This window comes from Balaenoptera acutorostrata, chromosome 9, assembly GCF_949987535.1.
Source record: "Balaenoptera acutorostrata chromosome 9, mBalAcu1.1, whole genome shotgun sequence".
Taxonomy (NCBI): domain Eukaryota; kingdom Metazoa; phylum Chordata; class Mammalia; order Artiodactyla; family Balaenopteridae; genus Balaenoptera; species Balaenoptera acutorostrata.
The window spans coordinates 56973264-56992293 of record NC_080072.1 but is presented as its reverse complement, the minus strand read 5'-3'; the positions used below and the strand labels follow the sequence as shown (position 1 = coordinate 56992293).

General features: G+C 40.9%; 1 protein-coding gene across 5 annotated transcripts in view; it reads left to right on the top strand.

Annotated features, from left to right (window-relative positions):
* The window catches only part of PAK1 (p21 (RAC1) activated kinase 1), a 151550-nt gene that overhangs the window by 63344 nt on the left and 69176 nt on the right, over window positions 1-19030 (top strand). For 2 of the 5 annotated variants that reach the window (XM_057552720.1, XM_057552718.1), the window contains exon 1: window positions 6297-6482. The exons of 2 other annotated variants lie outside the window; for them this stretch is intronic. The gene's annotated coding sequence lies outside the window, so the exon portion shown is untranslated. Of the gene's footprint in view, window positions 1-6296; window positions 6483-15063; window positions 15164-19030 lie in introns of those variants that run through there. One more of the 5 variants, XM_057552721.1, reaches the window with a different exon arrangement.

The following is a 19030-nucleotide window of genomic DNA, read 5'->3' as shown; positions in this document are numbered from 1 at the left end:
CATTATTGTTATTTATTTATTTTATTCTCCACCTCATTCCATAGTCCTTAATAGACAACTGGCTCTGCCATGTAATTACAAGAAAGAATGTTATATTAGATGACTATTTTAATAGAACCAAAATCATCATTGTTGACTGACTTCCTCCTACATTTTTTTTAGACTTTATTTTTAAAAATTATTATTTTTTATTTTGGCTGTGTTGGGTCTTCGTTGCTGCGTGCAGGCTTTCTCTAGTTGCGGTGAGCAGGGGCTACTCTTCGTTGGGGTGTGTGGGCTTCTCATTGCAGTGGCTTCTCTTGTTGCGGAGCACGAGCTCTAGGCATGCGGGCTTCAGTAGTTGTGGTGCACGGACTCAGTAGTTGTGGCTTGCAGGCTCTAGAGCTCACGCTCAGTAGCTGTGGCGCACGGGCTTAGTTGCTCTGCGGCATGTGGGATCTTCCCGGACCAGGGCTCGAAACTGTGTCCCTTGCATTGGTAGACAGATTCGTAACCACTGCACCACCAGGGAAGTCCCCACTTCCTCCTACATTTAACTGGTAATATCAGAAGTTGTAATTCTCAATCAGTAAATGTATTGGTCTTAAATTATTTGTGGTTGCACAAGAATCAAATAAAAACAATCATTTTCAAATCCTATAGCCACTATCAGTTGAAACCTGTAATGTCTAAACAAAATTTGCTAATTATTACTGATCATTAGCCTTTATATAGTGTTAACAGTGGTTGCAAACTCATATGCTTGTAGAAGTCAGCTGAATGACCTGAAAGGGCCTGATTAGGCTAAGATGACTACATAGACAAAACATCACTGGTCAAGATCCATGGGTTGAATGAATAGTTTGTGAATTATTTACTTTGGAAAACCAAAGGACTATATAAATGCAAGGAGTAATTGCACTTAAAACAAGTTAACTGCTAACTTGTTGTGTAAACTTGGGCCAGTTATTTGATATATGTAGGATTTTATTTCTTTCTTTGACTATGTAGTTTAGTCTTTTAAAGTCCCTTCTACCTCATTTGATTCTGCGTTTTCATTTCTTTAGCTAATAGTTTCTTCCTTGATTATAATTTACTAGCCCTCAGTAATAAATAAAATGCTGGCTTCTTATTAATATACCTCAATTTCATGAGTCTTGTATTTCATCAGAGGAAGCCATGGTTAGCAAAGCTTCCTATAGCAGTACCCACCATTGAAAGAGACAGCATGTGAGCTGACTGGTCTGCATTCTATAACCAAACCAGCATCTGGTTTTTGAGAACTGAAAACTAGAATAGAAGATGCCTGAATTTGATCTTCCTTGCTGAAGACATTAGTGGTCCTGCCTTATACTATATGATACATGTTTTGTAGTTTCTTCCATCTTATCCTGTTTATTTTGTTTATTCAGTTTTCTAGTGCAGTACCTTTTACAGTTTTATGTATGCCACTCTCCCTTATTAGTGGTGATTCCTGGAGTCATAGGCCATTTCTAGGTCATCTTTAATCCCTGTAACCAAGTACAGGCAAGGGCACATGGTAGATGTTTGATAAATGTTTGAAGAGATAGAATACTTACTAGATTTGCAGGTGATAAAAACTGGAAGGAAAAACTACTATGCTAGATGGCACAGAGGGAGAGAGAGACAGAGAGAATGAGCGAGCGTGAGAGCGAGTGAGCTTGAAAAGGTGGGTTGAAGCCAAAAAAGACGAAATTTAAAGTGGATGGCAGTGAAGTTCAATAGTTTAAGTCTCAAAGAAATGGCAAAATATGGGGAGCCTAAAGGAGACCTAGCCTGATGCTATTCTTATGAAAATTGTGGTTTTGGCTGCCTAAGGCCAGTGTCAGCCAAAGGCCCTGCAGTGACTAAAAAGCTAGTGCAGCTTCAGACTGAATTATTGGAAGTACAAAGTATAGTTAATGGAGGTGATAGTCCAACTACGTTCTATAGGGGATAGACTGCACTTAGACTATCACCTTTCCCATAGGGTACCAGGCAGTAAGAGGGTCATTGCAAACAGTACTGTGTTTAGTGGAAGGTGCCCTAGTTACACCAGGGTCATTGCAAACAGGACTGTGTTTAGTAAAATGTGCCCAGATCACTCAAAGTAGAGTTTGAACTGTTCCCAGTCTGCAATGAGGTAAGCATAGAAATTGAGAGAGTTTAGAAACTTTTACAATAATTTGACAGAGTAATTTTAGGTCTAATGAATCTAATGAAAAAGAAAATAAAGTTTATCTTATATGTCTTTTTTTGTTTGTTTGATACTTGCCCTTTATTTTTTATTTTATTTTAATAGACTTTATTTTTTGAGCAGTTTTAGGCTTATAGAAAAATTGACCAGGAAGTACAAAGACCTCCCGTGTACTCCATCTCTCCCACTCCTCCCAGCACTTCCTCTATTAACATCTTGTATCAGTGGGTACAATTGATGAATCAGTATTGATACATTATTATTAACTAAAGCTCTTTGTGTTGTATATTTCTATGGGTTTTAACAAATGCATCATATCAGGTATCCACCATTATAGTATCATACAGAATAGTTTTACCACCTTAAAAATGCCCTGTGGGGACTTCCCTGGCAGTCCAGTGGTTACGACTCCGAGCTTCCACTGCAGGGGACATGGGTTCCATCCCTGGTTGGGGAAATAAGATCCCGCAGGCTGCGCTGCACAGTCAAAAAAAAAAAAAAAAAAAAAAAAAAGCCCTATGTTTCACCTGTTCATCCCTGCCCCCACTTTCTTAGCCCCTGGCAACCACTGATCTTTTTGCTGCTTCTATAGTTTTTCCTTTTCCTGACTATTATATAATTGGAGTCAGCCTTTTCAGACTAGCTTTTTTCACTTAGCAGTATACATTTGGGGTTTTTCTAGGTGTTCATGGCTTGATAGTTCATTTCTTTTATTGCTGAATAATACGCATTGTATGGATGCTTGTCTATCCATTCATCTATTGAAGAATATCTTGGTTACTTCTGAATTTTAGCAATTATGAGTATGGCTGCAATAAATATTTGTGGACAGGTTTTTCAACTCATTTGGATAAATACCTAGGAGTGCAATTGCTAGATTGTATGGTAAGCCTGTATTTAGCTTTATAAGAAACTGCCAAACTGTCTCTCAAAGTGGCTGTACGATTTTGCATTCCCTCAGTAGTGAATGAGAATTCTGGTTGCTGCACATCCTCACCAACATTTGGTGTTATCACTCTTTTGGGTTTTAGCCCTTCTAATAGGTAAGTAGTGGTATTTTGTTGTGTTTTAATTTGCAAGTCCCTAATGACATATGATGTTGATTATCTTTTCATGTGCTTATTTGTCATCTCTATATCTTCTTTGGTGTGGTGTCTGTCCAGATTTTTTTGTCCATTTTTTGATTGGGTTGTTTGTTTTCTTATTGTTGAGTTTTAAGAGTTCTTTGTATATTTGGAATATAAGTCCTTTATCAGATGTGTGTTTTGGTAATATTTTCCCAAGTCTATGACTTGTCTTTTCATTCTCTTAATGCTGTCTTTGGCAGAACAGAAGTTTTAAGTTTTAAATAAGTCCAAGTTATCAACCTTTTCTTTTATGGATTGTGGTTTTTTTGTATCTAAAAAGCCATCACCCAATCTAAGGTCATCTAGGTTTTCTCTTTTGTTATCTTCTAGTCATTTTATAGTTTTGCATTTTACATTAAGGTCTGTGGATACATTTTGAGCTAATTTTTGTGAAAAGTGTGAAGTCCGTGTCTAAATTTTTTTGCAGGTGGAGGTCAAGTTGTTCTCGCACCATTCATTGAAAAGACTGTTCTTTCTCCATTGAATTTCCTTTGCTCATTGGTCAAGTATCAGTTGACTGTATTTGTGTATGTCTATTTAGGGTCTCTATTCTGTTCCACTGATATATTTGTCTGTCCTTTCGCCAATAACACACCACCTTTATCACTGTAGGTTTATAGTAAGTCTTGAAATCAGGTAGTGTTAGTCCTCTGATAGATATCTATATGTAGCTATAGTTATATTGATCAGATACGTTGCCTAGGCTACATCCCAGACCAGTTGAGTCAGAATCTCTGCTAGGACTTCAGTATATATTTTTAAAGCTTCCCTGGTAATATTGATACACTGGGCGAGTTAAAAACCACCATACTCAAACCATAAACTTCTTGAAGGTGTGGTCCTGTTCGATGGTGTGTATGTCTCTCGTGGCTTGTACAAGATGCTTAAATAGTTATTGAATGAACAAATGATTAAAAGAACTGAGTGTATTTATTCTGGAGAAGAGAAAATGTGCATGGCCTTGATAGATCACCATATACACATATCTGAAAGCCTTTAATATGATTTGGCGTTGAAGGATGTTTTCTGAGTGCTCTAGTAGCCAGAATTGGAAGTTCACAGAGAGGCACCTGGCTGAATATTAGGAAGCACTGTCTCATAGTGCTCGTTGCAGATGAGCTTTCTGTTCCTGCATATTCCAGCAGAGCCTATCTGTAAGAGCAAATGCTGCATGGGATGGGAAGTTGGGTAAGGTCAGATGTTATGATTATTGATGATTACTTTGAAAAACTATGTCCAAGACTGTGGACTCTTTTTGGTTCTCCTCTCATTCATAAGTTGAAGGACAAGGGTGTGGGCCCAAAAGAACATCCTAAAACTACTTTGAAGCTGAGTTCTCGTAGTGCAGCAGATCCCTCCAGTTTGTATTACTGGCCGATTCTCTGTGTGGGCAAGGGGATCTTCAAGAAATTTCTTGTCTCCTCTACCAAATTTGAGACTTTGATAGTTGGAATAGCACAAGTACTCAGGGTCTGGGAAAGGTGAAAAAAACAGAAGAGCTCTTTCTGTCCTACTGGAGTTCTTCCTCTACATCCTTCTGCAATTAGATTACTTTGGGCATATCAAATGGAGGTGTAGACATCTGTCAGGGAAAATTTCTCTCTAGCACACTTAAATTATTGATCAGACATAATGCTGGTTACCTGCTCTTTGCCAGGCTGTAGGGAGAGGGATATGGTAGTCAATACAAAGATGACTGACGTGGCAGAGAGAAATAAAGCATAGGCTTAGGAGTCAGACCAAAGTTGGAATGACTCAGCCATTTACCAGCTGTGTGGTCTTGGGGAAGTCACTGCCCTCTCTCACTCATCACATCCTGTCTTTTACCGAGTTCAGCTGCTGCTTCTTCCAAGCTGTATGTTTAGAATATTCTTGTTTCTTCTCATCTCTTCTTCCAATATGTTATTCTAAATCATTACTGTCTTCTTTTGCCTGGAGTTCTGAAAGAATCTACTGACTTGTCTTCTTATTTCCATAACTCTCCCCTCTGTTCTCCATTCAGCAGTCAGTGATTTTTAAAAAATATAGATTAGACCTTGTCATTCTGCTTAAAACCTTCCAAAGCTTTCCCATTGCTGAAACCTAGAACAAAACCCAGACTCCTAGTTATGACCCACAAGAGACCCTGCATAATCTGACTCCTGACATCTCTCTCAAGAGCAAGACATAGAGGGGTAGTTGACGAGGTAATTTTACATCCTACAGAGCATTTGGAAATGTGTGAAGGTGTTTTTTTATTGTTTCAATTATCGGGGGGGCACTACTAGCATTTAGGGGGTCTGGGCCAGTGTTGGTAAATATTCTGTATTGTTCTGCTCAGGGCCCTTTACAATGCCTGATTCACAATATGTGTTTAAGAAATACTTATTGTACAAAACCATATTCTTCCTGGAACTCAGTTTTGACACATGTGAATTGGTAGTGTGTCTACTTCATAAGGTTGTGGTGAGATAGACATATGATTTTGTAAAGTACTTGGTACACAGGTACCTGCTGTGTAGCTGGTAGCTACAAATGGTAGCTGCTGTTGAGCTTTCTTTGCTTAGAAGCAGCTATAAGCATCCACCCAGTGTTTTCCCTAGGGCATTAGAATTAGAACCTGACACCTTTGTTGGAGGCAGTGGGTGGGTGCATTTCATTCCTTGAAGCCTAATCTGATAGAATGCTAGGTTTGATTTTGAGTTGTCCTGGAGTCCAGACCCAGCTGGAGAAACTAAGGCACAGGGGAGCTCTGGTTCTCTTCCTTGACTCTGGGGCCCACCCAGGAAGCTCTGACAGTTCCTGGAAAGCCTGGATTCACTGAGAAATTACCCCCTGCTGAAGACTAGGTTGGGGAGAATAGCTGAGGGGGTGGCGAGGTAGTAGTCTCCCCGCCTTCCCTCAGAGCCTCTTTGCAGAAAGGAGAAGCGCGGTTTTCTCCCGCCTCCTTCCCTCCCTTATTTCCCCGCCCCTTCTGCTTCGCCAACCCTGGAGCAGAGCTTTTGCTGCGCCCTGCGAGGGCGGGAGCGTGCTGCGCCCCGGAGCCAGAGCTGGGGCGGCCGAGCTGCTGGGAGCCCGGCCCCAGCCAAGTAGAGCCACCTGGGAGCCCAGGGTGCTGCCCGGCCGGCCAGGCGTGAGGGAGGTGCAGCTCTGCTACAAAAACCGTAGGCAGAGATGCCGGGGCCATCTCCCGCCACCAGGTAATGCGTGCCCACCCTGAGGTGCGCTCAGCTGCGCGGTGCTGGGGCGGGGGGCGGGGGGACGTCTCTGCTGGCTTCCGGGGAGTGGTGACGCGGGTCCGGTAGATTTAGGGTCTCTTCCTTTAAGAGACCCTAAGTGAGAGAAGGGGTTTAGGGTGGAACCCCCAGATGAGCCCACCCAGGCCTAGGCCAGCACTGGAATCAGAGCTCTGGCTAGGGAAGGGTGTGAAGGGGAAGCTGGTTTTTGGGGAACTTGCTCTGCCTCAGGAGCCTTGCCCCTTTGCAAGCACCCTTCTGCTTGGCGGCTAGGGTGATGCTTTCCTCAGCCTTGGATTAGCGGCTGGCCTGCTGGGACCATGGGGGCTTTTCTCTTGGGTGCTGGGGAGGGGCATTGTATTATAAGTGACTTGTTAAGAGGTGGAGTAAACTGAGAGATAGGAGACCTGGGGTGGGGTGGGGGGGCTGGTCCTGTTCAGGCAGCCTCTGTGGGGCCTCAGTTTCCTTATCTGTGCAATGAAGGGCTTGACATTTTGTTTGTGACTCTGGCATTTTCAGGCTGTCAAACTGCCTTTTGGACAGGTGAGTTGGTAAAAGCCCTAGAATGGACTGCAGAAATGTCCCCCTCAACACTGTAGGAGATAGGCAAACTTGGGAAACAGACCTTGGAGGCAAACTTGGGAAACAGACCTTGGTACCCTGTCTTCCAGCCAGTCTTTTGAATGGCATCTTACTGGGCTGCTCAGGACCCAGTGACTTCACGGACGAGACAGAGGTTGAGAATGCTGATTATTTTAGTTTTGAGTGTAGGTATATTGGGTGTAGGGAGATGGGGTTGGGAAGAAGCAGATCAAGGTATATTAATGGTTTTTCTCCAAACTGGCCAGTTGTTCGATACTTGGGCATAAAGCTGCTTTAAACTCGGCTGTCTGCTCTGGAGCTTCCTCCTTACTCTGTCAAGCTAATGACAGACCTTGAGGCTGTGTAATGTCTTAATCACTATAATTCTTTCCTTTTTGATCATGTGAAACCAAGAAACACATGTCAGGCCTGATACTAACCTACCTTGATTGTTTTGGACTGCCTTCCTCCCCCCAGTTTTTCTGTGACTCTACCTCCTTATCATCTTCTCCCCACTTTTCTTTCTACTTCCTACTCCTGATCATTTATCCTATCCTGCCCCCTACCCACCTTTTCTCCCATCCCCACTTTCTCCCTTCTTACTGCTCCCCTTTCTAATCCCTTTCCTCTCATGCTTCGCCTTTCTAATCCTTTCCCCTCCATAGCAAATTTTTCCTGATCACTATCTTATGTACCATCCCCATCCCTGTCCCTTCATATTCACACGAACTACTCTTTAATTTTTATTATGGACTTGACATTGTATATTTATTTGCTTATTTCTTTGCTTCTCTTACTAATCCATAAAGTCCATGAACACAGGGACTTTGTCCTGTTCAGCTAGATTAGTATTGGTACACTGTAGATGCTAAATAAGTGTTTGTGGAATGACTGAATATGTGTGTGAGAGAGAGAGAGAGAGAGAGAGATTGATTGATTGATTAATTAATGTAGCTGCTGAAGGAGGAGATCATTCCAGGTGAGAGGAGGGAGTACAAGCAAAGGAGTAGAGAGAGAAGAGAGAATGAGAGGATGGCTTTTGATGGGAGAAGGGTCACCTCCTTCATTGTAACTGGGTGGTACAGTGCAGGGAAGCATACAGATTTAGGAGTGGGAAGATAGAGTTCTTCTGCAAAGATTTCTGTTTTCTCATTGAAAGTTGGCTCATTGGCTAAGGGAAGGGGTGAATGAGAAGCCCAGTTGATGCTCATTTGAGGCAAGGTAATCATAAATAGGGAGAGCCTCATAATTTTCAAGCTAAAGCGGTCAACCAGGTAATGTTCTGTAGGATACTCAGCTCTTTCAGTATAGAGACAGTTTGGAGAGCGTTGAGCTCAACCATCCCAAAGCTGGGATTTTGCCAGTTGAATTTTGGAAAGGGAGAGAAGGCAAGGGGGTTGATTGTTCTTGGTTTTTTTTTTTTTTTTTATTAATTTATTTATTTTTGGCTGTGTTGGGTCTTCGTTTCTGTGCGAGGGCTTTCTCTAGTTGCGGCAAGCGGGGGCCACTCTTCATCGCAGTGCGCGGGCCTCTCACTGTCGCGGCCTCTCTTGTTGGGGAGCACAGGCTCCAGACGCGCAGGCTCAGTAGTTGTGGCTCACGGGCCTAGTTGCTCTGCGGCATGTGGGATCTTCCCAGACCAGGGCTCGAACCCGTGTCCCCTGCATTAGCAGGAAGATTCTTAACCACTGCGCCACTAGGGAAGTCCCCTTGTTTTTGTTTTTTATCAGATTTACCTTGCCTCAAATGAGCATCAACTGGGCCTCTCATTCACCCCCTCCCTTAGCCAATGAGCCAATAGTTTAACTATTGTTCGTACTGTTATGAGCATGGGTATACAGATAGCTCTTACAGACCCTGCTTTCAATATTTTGGGGTATATACCCCAGAAGTAGAACTGCTGGATCATATGGTAATTCTGTAATATTTTTAATTTTTTGAGGAACTGTTCGCTCTACTGTTTTCCATAGTGGCTGTACCATCTTATATTTCTACCAGTAATTCATAAGGGTTCCAGTTTCTCCACATCCTCACCAACACTTGTTGTTTTCTGGGTTTTTTTTGGTAGTAACCAGCCTAAGGGTATAAGGTGGTGTCTCGTAGTTTTGGCTTGCATTTCCCTAAATATTAGTGATGTTGAGCATCTTTTTATGTGCTTATTGGCCATTCATGTATCTTCTTTGGAGAAATGTCTATCCAAATCCTTAGCCCATATTTGAATTGGGTTGTTTGGTTTTTTTGTTGTTGAATTTTAGAGGGTTGATGGTTTTTGATGTTTAAGTGATTTTGTTGGACTATGTTTAGGGAAAAAAGGAAGTGACGGTAGTGGGGACTAACCGATAGTGGACTGGAGCTCAAAATAAAGTCTGGGAATTGTAGTGGAAGTTCTTGAACAAGTGAGCTACATGGATAGGAGGTTGTGTTTGGAGTATATATGATTCTCTCTAGATATTGGAGTCAATGAACATTTTGACGATAAGGTCCAGGGTGTGATCATGGGAGTATTGGTTAACTTGGACTATAGGTCAGCAAATGAAATAGCCAGAGTGTTGGAAGGGCATCATTGTGGCTGTTGAATCACCTAGAATGATAACTGGAAGGGTACAGAAGAACACTGATCTAGGGACCTTTGAGTGGAGTGTCCAGGAAGTAGGTATTAGGCAGCAAGGGAGTGTGATAGCAGCCAGTGGAGGCTACTCAAAGGAATAGAGGTTTTACAAGAGGAAGAAAAAGGAGTGGTTTGGAAATGGCACTGAAAATTAAGGACCGCACTGATAGGTTGGGTGTAAGAGAGAAAACAGCCTTCAGTTGAGAGGGCTGCTAGAGAAGTCTCTTTCTCAGGAGATAACCAAATTTCTTTTAAGGCAAAGAGGCAAGGGGAATGAGCCCATGACAAATGGGAAGTTCCAGAAGAAATAGTGGGAGGGATCCAGAGTCAGGAAAGGGTTGAGGAATTTGGTCAGATTAGAGGACATACAGAAAAGGTTGGGTATGAGAGTTTGGGTGGTCAAGGCTGTCTGAAGTAAATGGGCACTTGAAGCTTGATTAAATTAGTCGTGATTCTCTTTTAAAGGAGAGAGGGCAGTCTATTTTCATTCTGTTGTTCCTAATACTTCCAAGAGAATATGTTCCTTTGAGGCAGCATGTGGCAGTGTGGGAAATCATAGGATATGTTCAGGCAGATTGACTGGAAGATCATCCATCTAGGAGACAGCAGAATAGATTCCAGTGTTTCTTGGGAGGTTAAACTAGATCACCTTATTGGTTCCTTCAGCTCTTAGATTGTATGAGCCTCAGGTTTTAGTGATTATTTCCTCAGTTCAGGCCATCCGTGGGGAGGGCTGGAGGTTTGAAGCTTAAATTTGAATTTTTCCCTTAACTATTGGGAATAGCTCAACGGGGAATACAGGTCAGGAATTTCCCAAGATGGTAGGAGGAGGATTATAAGACATTTGGTGCTGGTTTCTGTGAGTTACTCTAGTGACCATCTGCAGGGGTGATAGGGGTGAGGAAGATGTGTAGTATTATTGGTAGGGGGAGGAGAGGGTGAAGGTATAGGGTCAGCATAAGTTAATTTAAGTCTCTGACTCCAAATCTCTCTGCCTTTTCCATTTCACTTTGCTGCCTCTCATACTTCTCCAGTTGTAGTGATCTTAGCTAAGTTGCATACCCCTATGGGTTTCATGTTAGAACTATGAAAGATTTGGAACTAGCTGATTTTCAAGATCCTTCCCACTCCTGTGTTTTTCTTCTCTAAACCAGGCTGCCTTTTAGTCAGTGAACCGTTACTCATTACCTAGTTGTGCCAGGTCTGTGCTGGGTGGGACTCGGGGACATAGACATTAATCAGACTTAGTTTTGTCCTTTGACTTGTTCATGGTCTGGTGAGGTTGATATCATGAAATATGGAACCTGCTGCATAGAATTATGTATAAAATGCTATTAAATTTGGGGCAAGGTAGAAATAGGAGGGCTGTGTGAAGGTTTTGTAGAGGAAGTGAATCAAGCCGGGTCTTGAAGAATGAGTAGGAGTTTTCTTGGCAGACAAGTTGGGACATTTTAGGCAGAGAGAACAGTGTGGGCAAAGGCAGTAGCCTGAAAGCAGATTGGGTTGGAATGACAAGTTTAGAGATAGAAGAGATGAAACTGGATAGATGAGTGGGGGATGAGAACAGGTGTTTTTTGAACATCTATTTTGTGTCAGGCAGCATGCTAGGGGCTTTTATATATGCTTTTCAATTCTCATGATAGCTCTGTAAAATAGACAATCCTATTTGTATTTTAAAAAAGAGGAAACTGAGGGTCAAAAATTAAAGTAGCTTTCCTAACAGCTCAGAAAGAGCTTCCAGTTTTCCTCCCTGCTACCTCAGCAGTTGCTTTCTTGTTGCTAAACCAGTGTGAGTGGCTGGAGGCTGCATAGCGGGAATGTCTTTGACTTGTCAGAAGGACATCCCTCAGCAAATTCAAGACTGTAGCATTCCAGGCTTCTGCCAAAGAAAACCTCCTGGCACAATTTAATTAAAGATCAGATTCTCATAACCAGGTGTCAAGGGCACGCAGTACTCCCCAGTCTTGGGTGGAGTGTTGATCATGCCAGTCTTAGCAGCTCTGAGTTGTTGGAACTGAGAAATGTGATTAATACATGAGATAGGTTTTATTTCTTTTTTCCTTCCCCATCTTCATTTAAATAATGGCCTGAGGTAATATTAAAGGTCATCTAGTCCAATTCCTTTGCCTCTAGAGTGAACAGTGAGGTATGGTGTAGTGGAAAGAGAGGTGATTCTACAGTCACACAGACTTCATTTCAGGTTCCTGCCTCTGCTCTCCACTAGCTGTGTGACCCTGGGTGGCTGGCAGCATCTCTGAGGTTTTGCTTCTTCTGATTTGTTCACTCTTTTATCCCCAGCACCTAACACAGTCTGGCAAACAGTAGGTGATGAATAAATATTTACATGAATGAATGAGAAAAATAATGCTAACCAAATAGATTTCCATGTTTTCTTGTAAACTCCATTAATGTTAGTGGTTATTAAAATATCAGCCTCAGGTGATGGCTGAAACCCTATTTGTAAAGACGGTTAGTCCAGGAGGTTCAATGGGGTTACTTTTAAAACAATTTTAGCAACTTTGTTAGGCAATTTAGAGAACTCTCCTAAACTCCAAGTCCCATTGTGTGAGCTCAGGGCACCACAGAGTCGTCAGTGCAGATGGATAGCAGCTGGTCCCCTCCTCCAGGCAACACTTCTTTTCTCATTGTCATCCCTCAGCCTTTTTTAATCAACAGCGTCATCTTTTATTTTTAACATGGGACATTCATTGTACAGATCTAGAACTGCTTAGAAAGGACCATTTTTCTGACTAGCGCTGTATGTGTTGCAGAAAATGAAAGGTCCTATGTGATTGCTGTGTCCTACTTTTTCACCTTCATGTTGCGTTCTACCACACTGTACTCTCCACACATGTTATTCCTGTGGTCTGGGATATATTTGCCGTCATTGTTCTCTGTCAAAATCATTCATTTTATTGTCTGTTTTCCTTGGTCAAGGTAATATACCAATGCCTGGGCCTATCCCAGACCAATTAAAATCAGAGTTAAAGCAGTGGTATTCCCCCCCCACCCCCACCCCCGTCGCCCCTGCTTTTTAATTAGGAAAATCTGAAACATACAGCAAAGTTGAAAGAATTTTATAGTGAATACCTGTGTAATCGCCATGTAGATTCTTCTACCATTAACATTTTCATGTTAACTTGCTTTATCACATCCATTATATATTATATATTGACATGTATATTATATCACATCCCTGTGTTCATCCATTAATGTATCTTACTTTTTAAAAATGCATTTCAAAGTAAATTGCAGATATTAGTATACTTCTTCTCTTAAGTACTTCATCTGGTGTTTTAAAAAGCTTCTAGGGAATTCTAATAGTCCAGAGTCAAAGACCACTAGTCTGACCTATTTATTCTTTAAGCCCCTACTCTTTTTTTTTTTTTGGCTGCACTGCGCAGCATGTGGGATCTTAGTTTCCCGCCAGGGATGGAACCCATGCCCCCTGCAGTGGAAGTGTGGAGTCCTAACCACTGGATCACCAGGGAATTCTCCTAAGCCCCTACCCTTAGCACCACTTCTTCCGTGAAGCCTCACTGATGACCTCAGTTTAATATAGTCTTTCCTTTCTGTTTCTTCTGACATTTTACTGCTTGTACTGTTCTACAGCACTGTTCACAATTGGCCTGACATTGTGGTTTTCTAGGTCCTGTCTATCTTGCTTACTAGACAGTGAGAACCTCTAGAGTTGGGAACATATTCATTTATTTATCTCTATATCCCTGGTTTCTGGCATAGCACCTTACAAGTAAGTACTCATTAAAAATTACTTATTTGAATTGTACTTGAATGAAGGACCTGCAACGTCAGTAAAAGGTGTACATAACTTTCACATGGCTGATTTGAGGACCAAGAAATTATTTATCTTCTCTGTTGCTTAGCTCGTGGCAGACATTTAGTAAATATCAATCTTAAGTCCAGCCCAAACATGTTTATATATTTCTATATTTGCCATTGGCTAGATTTGATGGATCTAAATGTAAATCAGAGGTAGCATAGTTTAGGTCAGAATAGGTACAGCCGGGTGAGGATTACCTCAAGTATAGTTGGAAAATCCTTTGGCAGAGAATCGGAAGACTTGAGTTCCAATCCCCACCTTTAAATTTCTGTGTGATCTTTGGCAATTTCTTTCTGCTTTTTGGACGTCCGTATTCCCGTTACGTGAGGGGGTCAGATTAGATGACCTCTGAGGTTGCTTCTGGCTTTGATGTTATGTGTATCTTAAAATCTTTGATTATCTTGGCTGTGATTTATACTCGTGGCTGTGGAATCCAGATGTGGTAAAGCAGAAGGAAGTAGTTGTTGGTGAACATACTCCCCTGAATCCCTGACCGGTTTTGTTCAGTATGTAAAGTACCTTGTACATAGTGGCTACTTGAAAAGTGTTTTCTTTCCCTTTTTTCTCCTCTATCACTGTATCTTTATGCTTTTTATAGAAAAAGAAATATAAATCACTTCCCCTCCTTGGTTGCCTCTTGACCAGTATCTGTCTAGAGACTGACTGCTCAGGAGGAAACAACAGTTTGCAGCTCATAGGTGAAGAGAGTTCTATTAGGACTATAGCTAGTAAATAACAGAGCCAGGACTTAAACTTGTCTGATTTTAACTCCATTCATCTTTTTACTATATCGCCCTGCCAATGGCCCTTTTGAAACCTCACAGTGATCCTACATTTATTATAGAGTCATTCAGTTGATTAATAATTAGTACTTCAGTATAATTAGTTGCTTATAAATTATTAGGCTCCCTGAGCCTCTGGGGCATTGGTAACACATGGTCAATCTGTCTTTCTCTCTGTACGTTATATCAGTTTGTCATCTAGGATAGATAAAGGGGTGCCATATGAACTATCATTCTAAATGTTGGCCTCGGGCTTAGCTTTATTCTGCAGCTTGTCAGAAGCTGTTGGTTTCTCATCCTTCCAAATCTTTGACCTGCAGAGATTGCTAGAAGATTTACTATATATTTGGTCATGTTATTCAAGAGCTGAGTGTATTTCTTGCAAATCAAAACTACAATGAGGTAACATCACACCGGTCAGAATGGCCATCATCAAAAAATCTACAAACAATAAATGCTGGAGAGGGTGTGGAGAAAAGGGAACCTTCCTACACTGTTGGTGGGAATGTAAATTGGTACAGCCACTATGGAGAACAGTATGGAGGTTCCTTAAAAAAACTAAAAATAGAACTACCATATGACCCAGGAATCCTACTCCTGGGCATCCGGAGAACACTGTAATTCAAAAAAAGATACATGCAGCCCAATGTTCGTTGCAGCACTATTTACAATAACCTGGACATGGACTCAACCTAAATGTCCATCAACAGAGGAATGGATAAAGAAGATGTGGTACATACATACAATGGAATATTACTCAGCCATAAAAAAGAACAAAATAATGCCATCTGCAGCAACATGGATGGACCTAGAGATTGTCATACTGAGTGAAGTAAGTCAGACACAGAAAGACAAATATTATATCGCTTATATGTGGAATCTAAAAAAAAAGGGTACAAATGAACCTTATTTACAAAGCAGAAGTAGAGTCACAGATGTAGACAACAAACTTATGGTTACCAGGGGATAAGGGTGGGGACAGATAAACTAGGAGATTGGGACTGACACATACACACTACCATATGTAAAATAGATAACTAATAAGAACCTGCTGTATAGCACGGGGAACTCTACTCAATACTCTGTAATGGCCTATATGGGAAAAGAATCTAAAAAAAAAGAGTGGATATATGTATATGTATAACTGATTCACTTTGCTATATACCTGAAACTAACACAACATTGTAAATCAACTATACTCCAGTAAAAATTAAAAAAAAAAAAAAAGAATTTCTTCTTTTTCCTATCAGGATTGAAATTTTGGACTTGTTTTCCTATAAACAAAGTTTAGAATAGTGTAGGTTTTAAAATGTGCTAATTATTGTGCTAGGTATAGATGGACAAAATGACCTCTGAGTGGATCTATAAAGTGTAAAGAGAGTAAAGACTTGTGGAGAAGCCATAGGAAAGGACTGGATGGAGGGCTGCAGAGAAACTGGAAAGTAGTGTAGAAATATTAAGTCCAAGTAAGTTCAAAGGAAAGGTTCAAGAAGGCACAAACTTGTGTTCTGTGAGTATAGTTGAAAATACTGGCAATGTTTAGCATTGAGAAAATAGATTTTGGGCGGTGGGGGGAGTCTTGAGAGATGATTTCAGGTACATAAAGTTCTGTCTGGGAAGAGGCAATAGACTTTCGCTGAGTAGCCCTCATATAGGATTTAGAAATAATAGAGGGAAGTAGTGTTTGTTTGTTCATTTGTTGTTCTTTTATTTATTCATTTGCTTGTTCATTTGTTCAACAAATCTTTACTGATTACCTGTTCCGTGCCAGGCCTGGTGTTGGGGATTGCGATGACTGAAGTTTGTTGTTGAGGAGTTCATAGTCTTAAGTCTGGCAGGGAAGGGAAGTGCAGGGAGAGGCAAATGTGTAAACAAATAATTGCAATTCATTGGGAGAAGATAAAACAATATAAGTGAGAACGCTCTAAATGAGGTCACCAAAGATAGAATAGGCTGACTTGTGAGACTGTGGATTTCCTATCACTGGAGGTTTTCAAGCACAGGCTAGATGACCTGGGCTGGAATGTGGTACAGAGTATTCAAACATTGTATTCCAACAACAGATTTTAGGTTTTAATAATTTAGAATTTTTTTTGAAAGTGGCAATCTACCACCTAGAGTTCTTCAAACACAGTGGAAGAACTGAGAAATGAAGAAAAGCCTTATCAGAAAGGTTGATGAAGCCTTTCTTGGTGCAATCCTGGGCTGTCATCCTGAAAAGGAGTAATATTCAATGAAGCTTTTGGCTGAAGGACCTAAGAGGCAAGGAAGGGCCTGCTTAGGGTATCAGGTGGCTGCAGGGGGTATAATTTTGGAACTGGCAGTCTGGAGTGGGAAGGTGCTCTTGAGAGCTGGGCCAGTAGAAATTCTCTTTGGGGGAGCTGAGGGACTTGAGTTGGGGCTGGGAGGGAAAGCAAAGACAAATCTGCAAAATGAAACTGGAAGAAATGGGTAAAAAACACACCACCCAGAGAGTTACTCTAGATTAACAAGATTATCCTTGCTTACTAGATTTCTTTTGTTCAAAAAGAGAAGTTAGGAGCAGTTGGTTTGTCAGAGGTAGGTCAGGATGAATTATATAAACAGATGAAGTTTAAATTTGATCTTAAAAGATGAGTAAGATTTTCATCAGTCAGAGGAGGGAGAAATTACTGACAAGAAGCATTGGGGGTGGGGGGGGTAGGGCAAGAGGAGGGTAAGAGACTACTTGGCAAATTCAGGAGAACAGAGATTTCTGAAGTGTGGTTTGAATGCAAGCTGTGTCCAGGTACAGTGGCTTAGTTTGTGAGGCAGTTCAATATCAGATTGCAAAGGACCTTAAAATTTCATCTGTACTGAATTCCTTAAAGGCAAGGTATATAACTCTGTCAAACTTTTGATTAATAGAAATATTTATTGAATCCACTGTTGAGTTAGATACTATACTAGGCTCTTTTGGATTACAAAGGTGACAAAATCGTGCCTGATCTTTGGGTTACATTCTTCCTGGTGAAGATAATTATAACATAGTAAAAATAAATGTGATAACCTGGAAATATACCCATTGCCTTTGGAGTGTGGAGGAGGAGACCTTAACTTCTTAAAGGTGAGAACACTTCAAAAGGGCTTCATAGAAGAAATAGCAGTTGAAGGATGAGTGAATTTGAGGATAGGGAAATTGGCATTCTAAGCAGAGGGAACAGCATGTGTAAAGGAATGAAAGTGTGAAAACTACAATATACTTGAAGAAGTTGGAGAAGTTGGGTGTGGCTAGAGTATAAGGGGAATTAGAGGGAGTGGTAGTGGTGGGAAATGAAGCTGATGGTGGAATGGGTTAAACAATGGGAGGGCCTTCAAAAGCAAGCTAAGGAACTTTAGCTTTTATTCTGGGATGTCACTGAAGGGTTTTAAGTAGAGGTATGAGTGTTTTAAGATCACTGATGGCATGTGGAGAAAGGATTGAGGGAAAAAAATGGATGCAAGGGATCATTTAGCTCTGCATTTATTAGAAAATGTTAAGACTCCTATAGATTTTGTCCATAGCATTTAAGTAATTAACTTCTAAAGCAGTGGTATTCAATTCTGGCAGGCACTGGGATCACTAAGTTTTAAAATTATAAATTTTGGGCTTAACCCAGCCATACTAAATCAGAATTTATGAGGATCATACAAGGACATCTATATTTCTGAAAAGTTTTGGTGATTATTACACTGTTTTTTTTTTAATGATTAGAAACTTCAGTCTAAAAAGCACTGTTGTGTTTGACTCTAAGGAGCTTACATTCTAAATAGTCATGGTTAAAGATATAGTTTCCAGGGTAGCATGAAGAATAATGAGAAACTTTATTAACTCTGGATATATTCCTATTTATCTATTGTCAAGCACACTTATTTAAGGTAATAACATTTATCTTCACTAAAACTACTGGTTCCATGTGATAGGGATTTTTTTTCCTTTTAGATTTTATTCCTTCTGTTTCCCAGAAACACTGGAAATTGCCTGTAAATTCAGCACCATATAGGACAAGATGGTTAATGCATTGATCATCATATATTTAGAACAAGGTCAAATTTTAGAGGAAGGAGATACTGGAGAGATGATAAAGGCCAGGGGTCAGCAAACTTTTCTTGTAAAGGACCAGATAGTAAATATTGTAGGTTTGTGAACAACCTAAATATTTTAGGCCTGTTGCAACTACTTAGCATTGCCATTGGAATGTGAAAGAAGCCATAGACAATATGTAAGTGAATGGATGTGGCTGTGTTCCAGTAAAACTGTTTACAAAACCAGCAGCTTTACTGACCATTGGTATAGTGATACAATTCCTACCAGAGAAGGAATGATTTTCCTAAGGTAACAAAATTAGAGCTTGGCAGAGAACTCACTGTGTGGAATGCTGTTGGCAGTTTTATTTAATCTTCATGTGAACGACTAAATGGAACCCAAGTGGTTAAGGAATTTCTCTAAAGCTTGTTAAGTAGCACAGGAATTCATACTCAGTTTAGCTGGGCCAAATTTCTGCCTTTTAAATCACATCATGGTGGTTTTTTGTGCTCTCCAATGCCTTAGGTAGGAGAATGAAGAGAAAAGCAAGAACCTTGTGAATTTTCAGCAGTGCTTGGCACAGAGTAGGTATTACATCTTTGAGTATGGTGGACTGAATAAGATAGCAGTAGTCATAGTATGCAGTGGAAGGGCTTGAGGTGGGTCCTGGAGGAA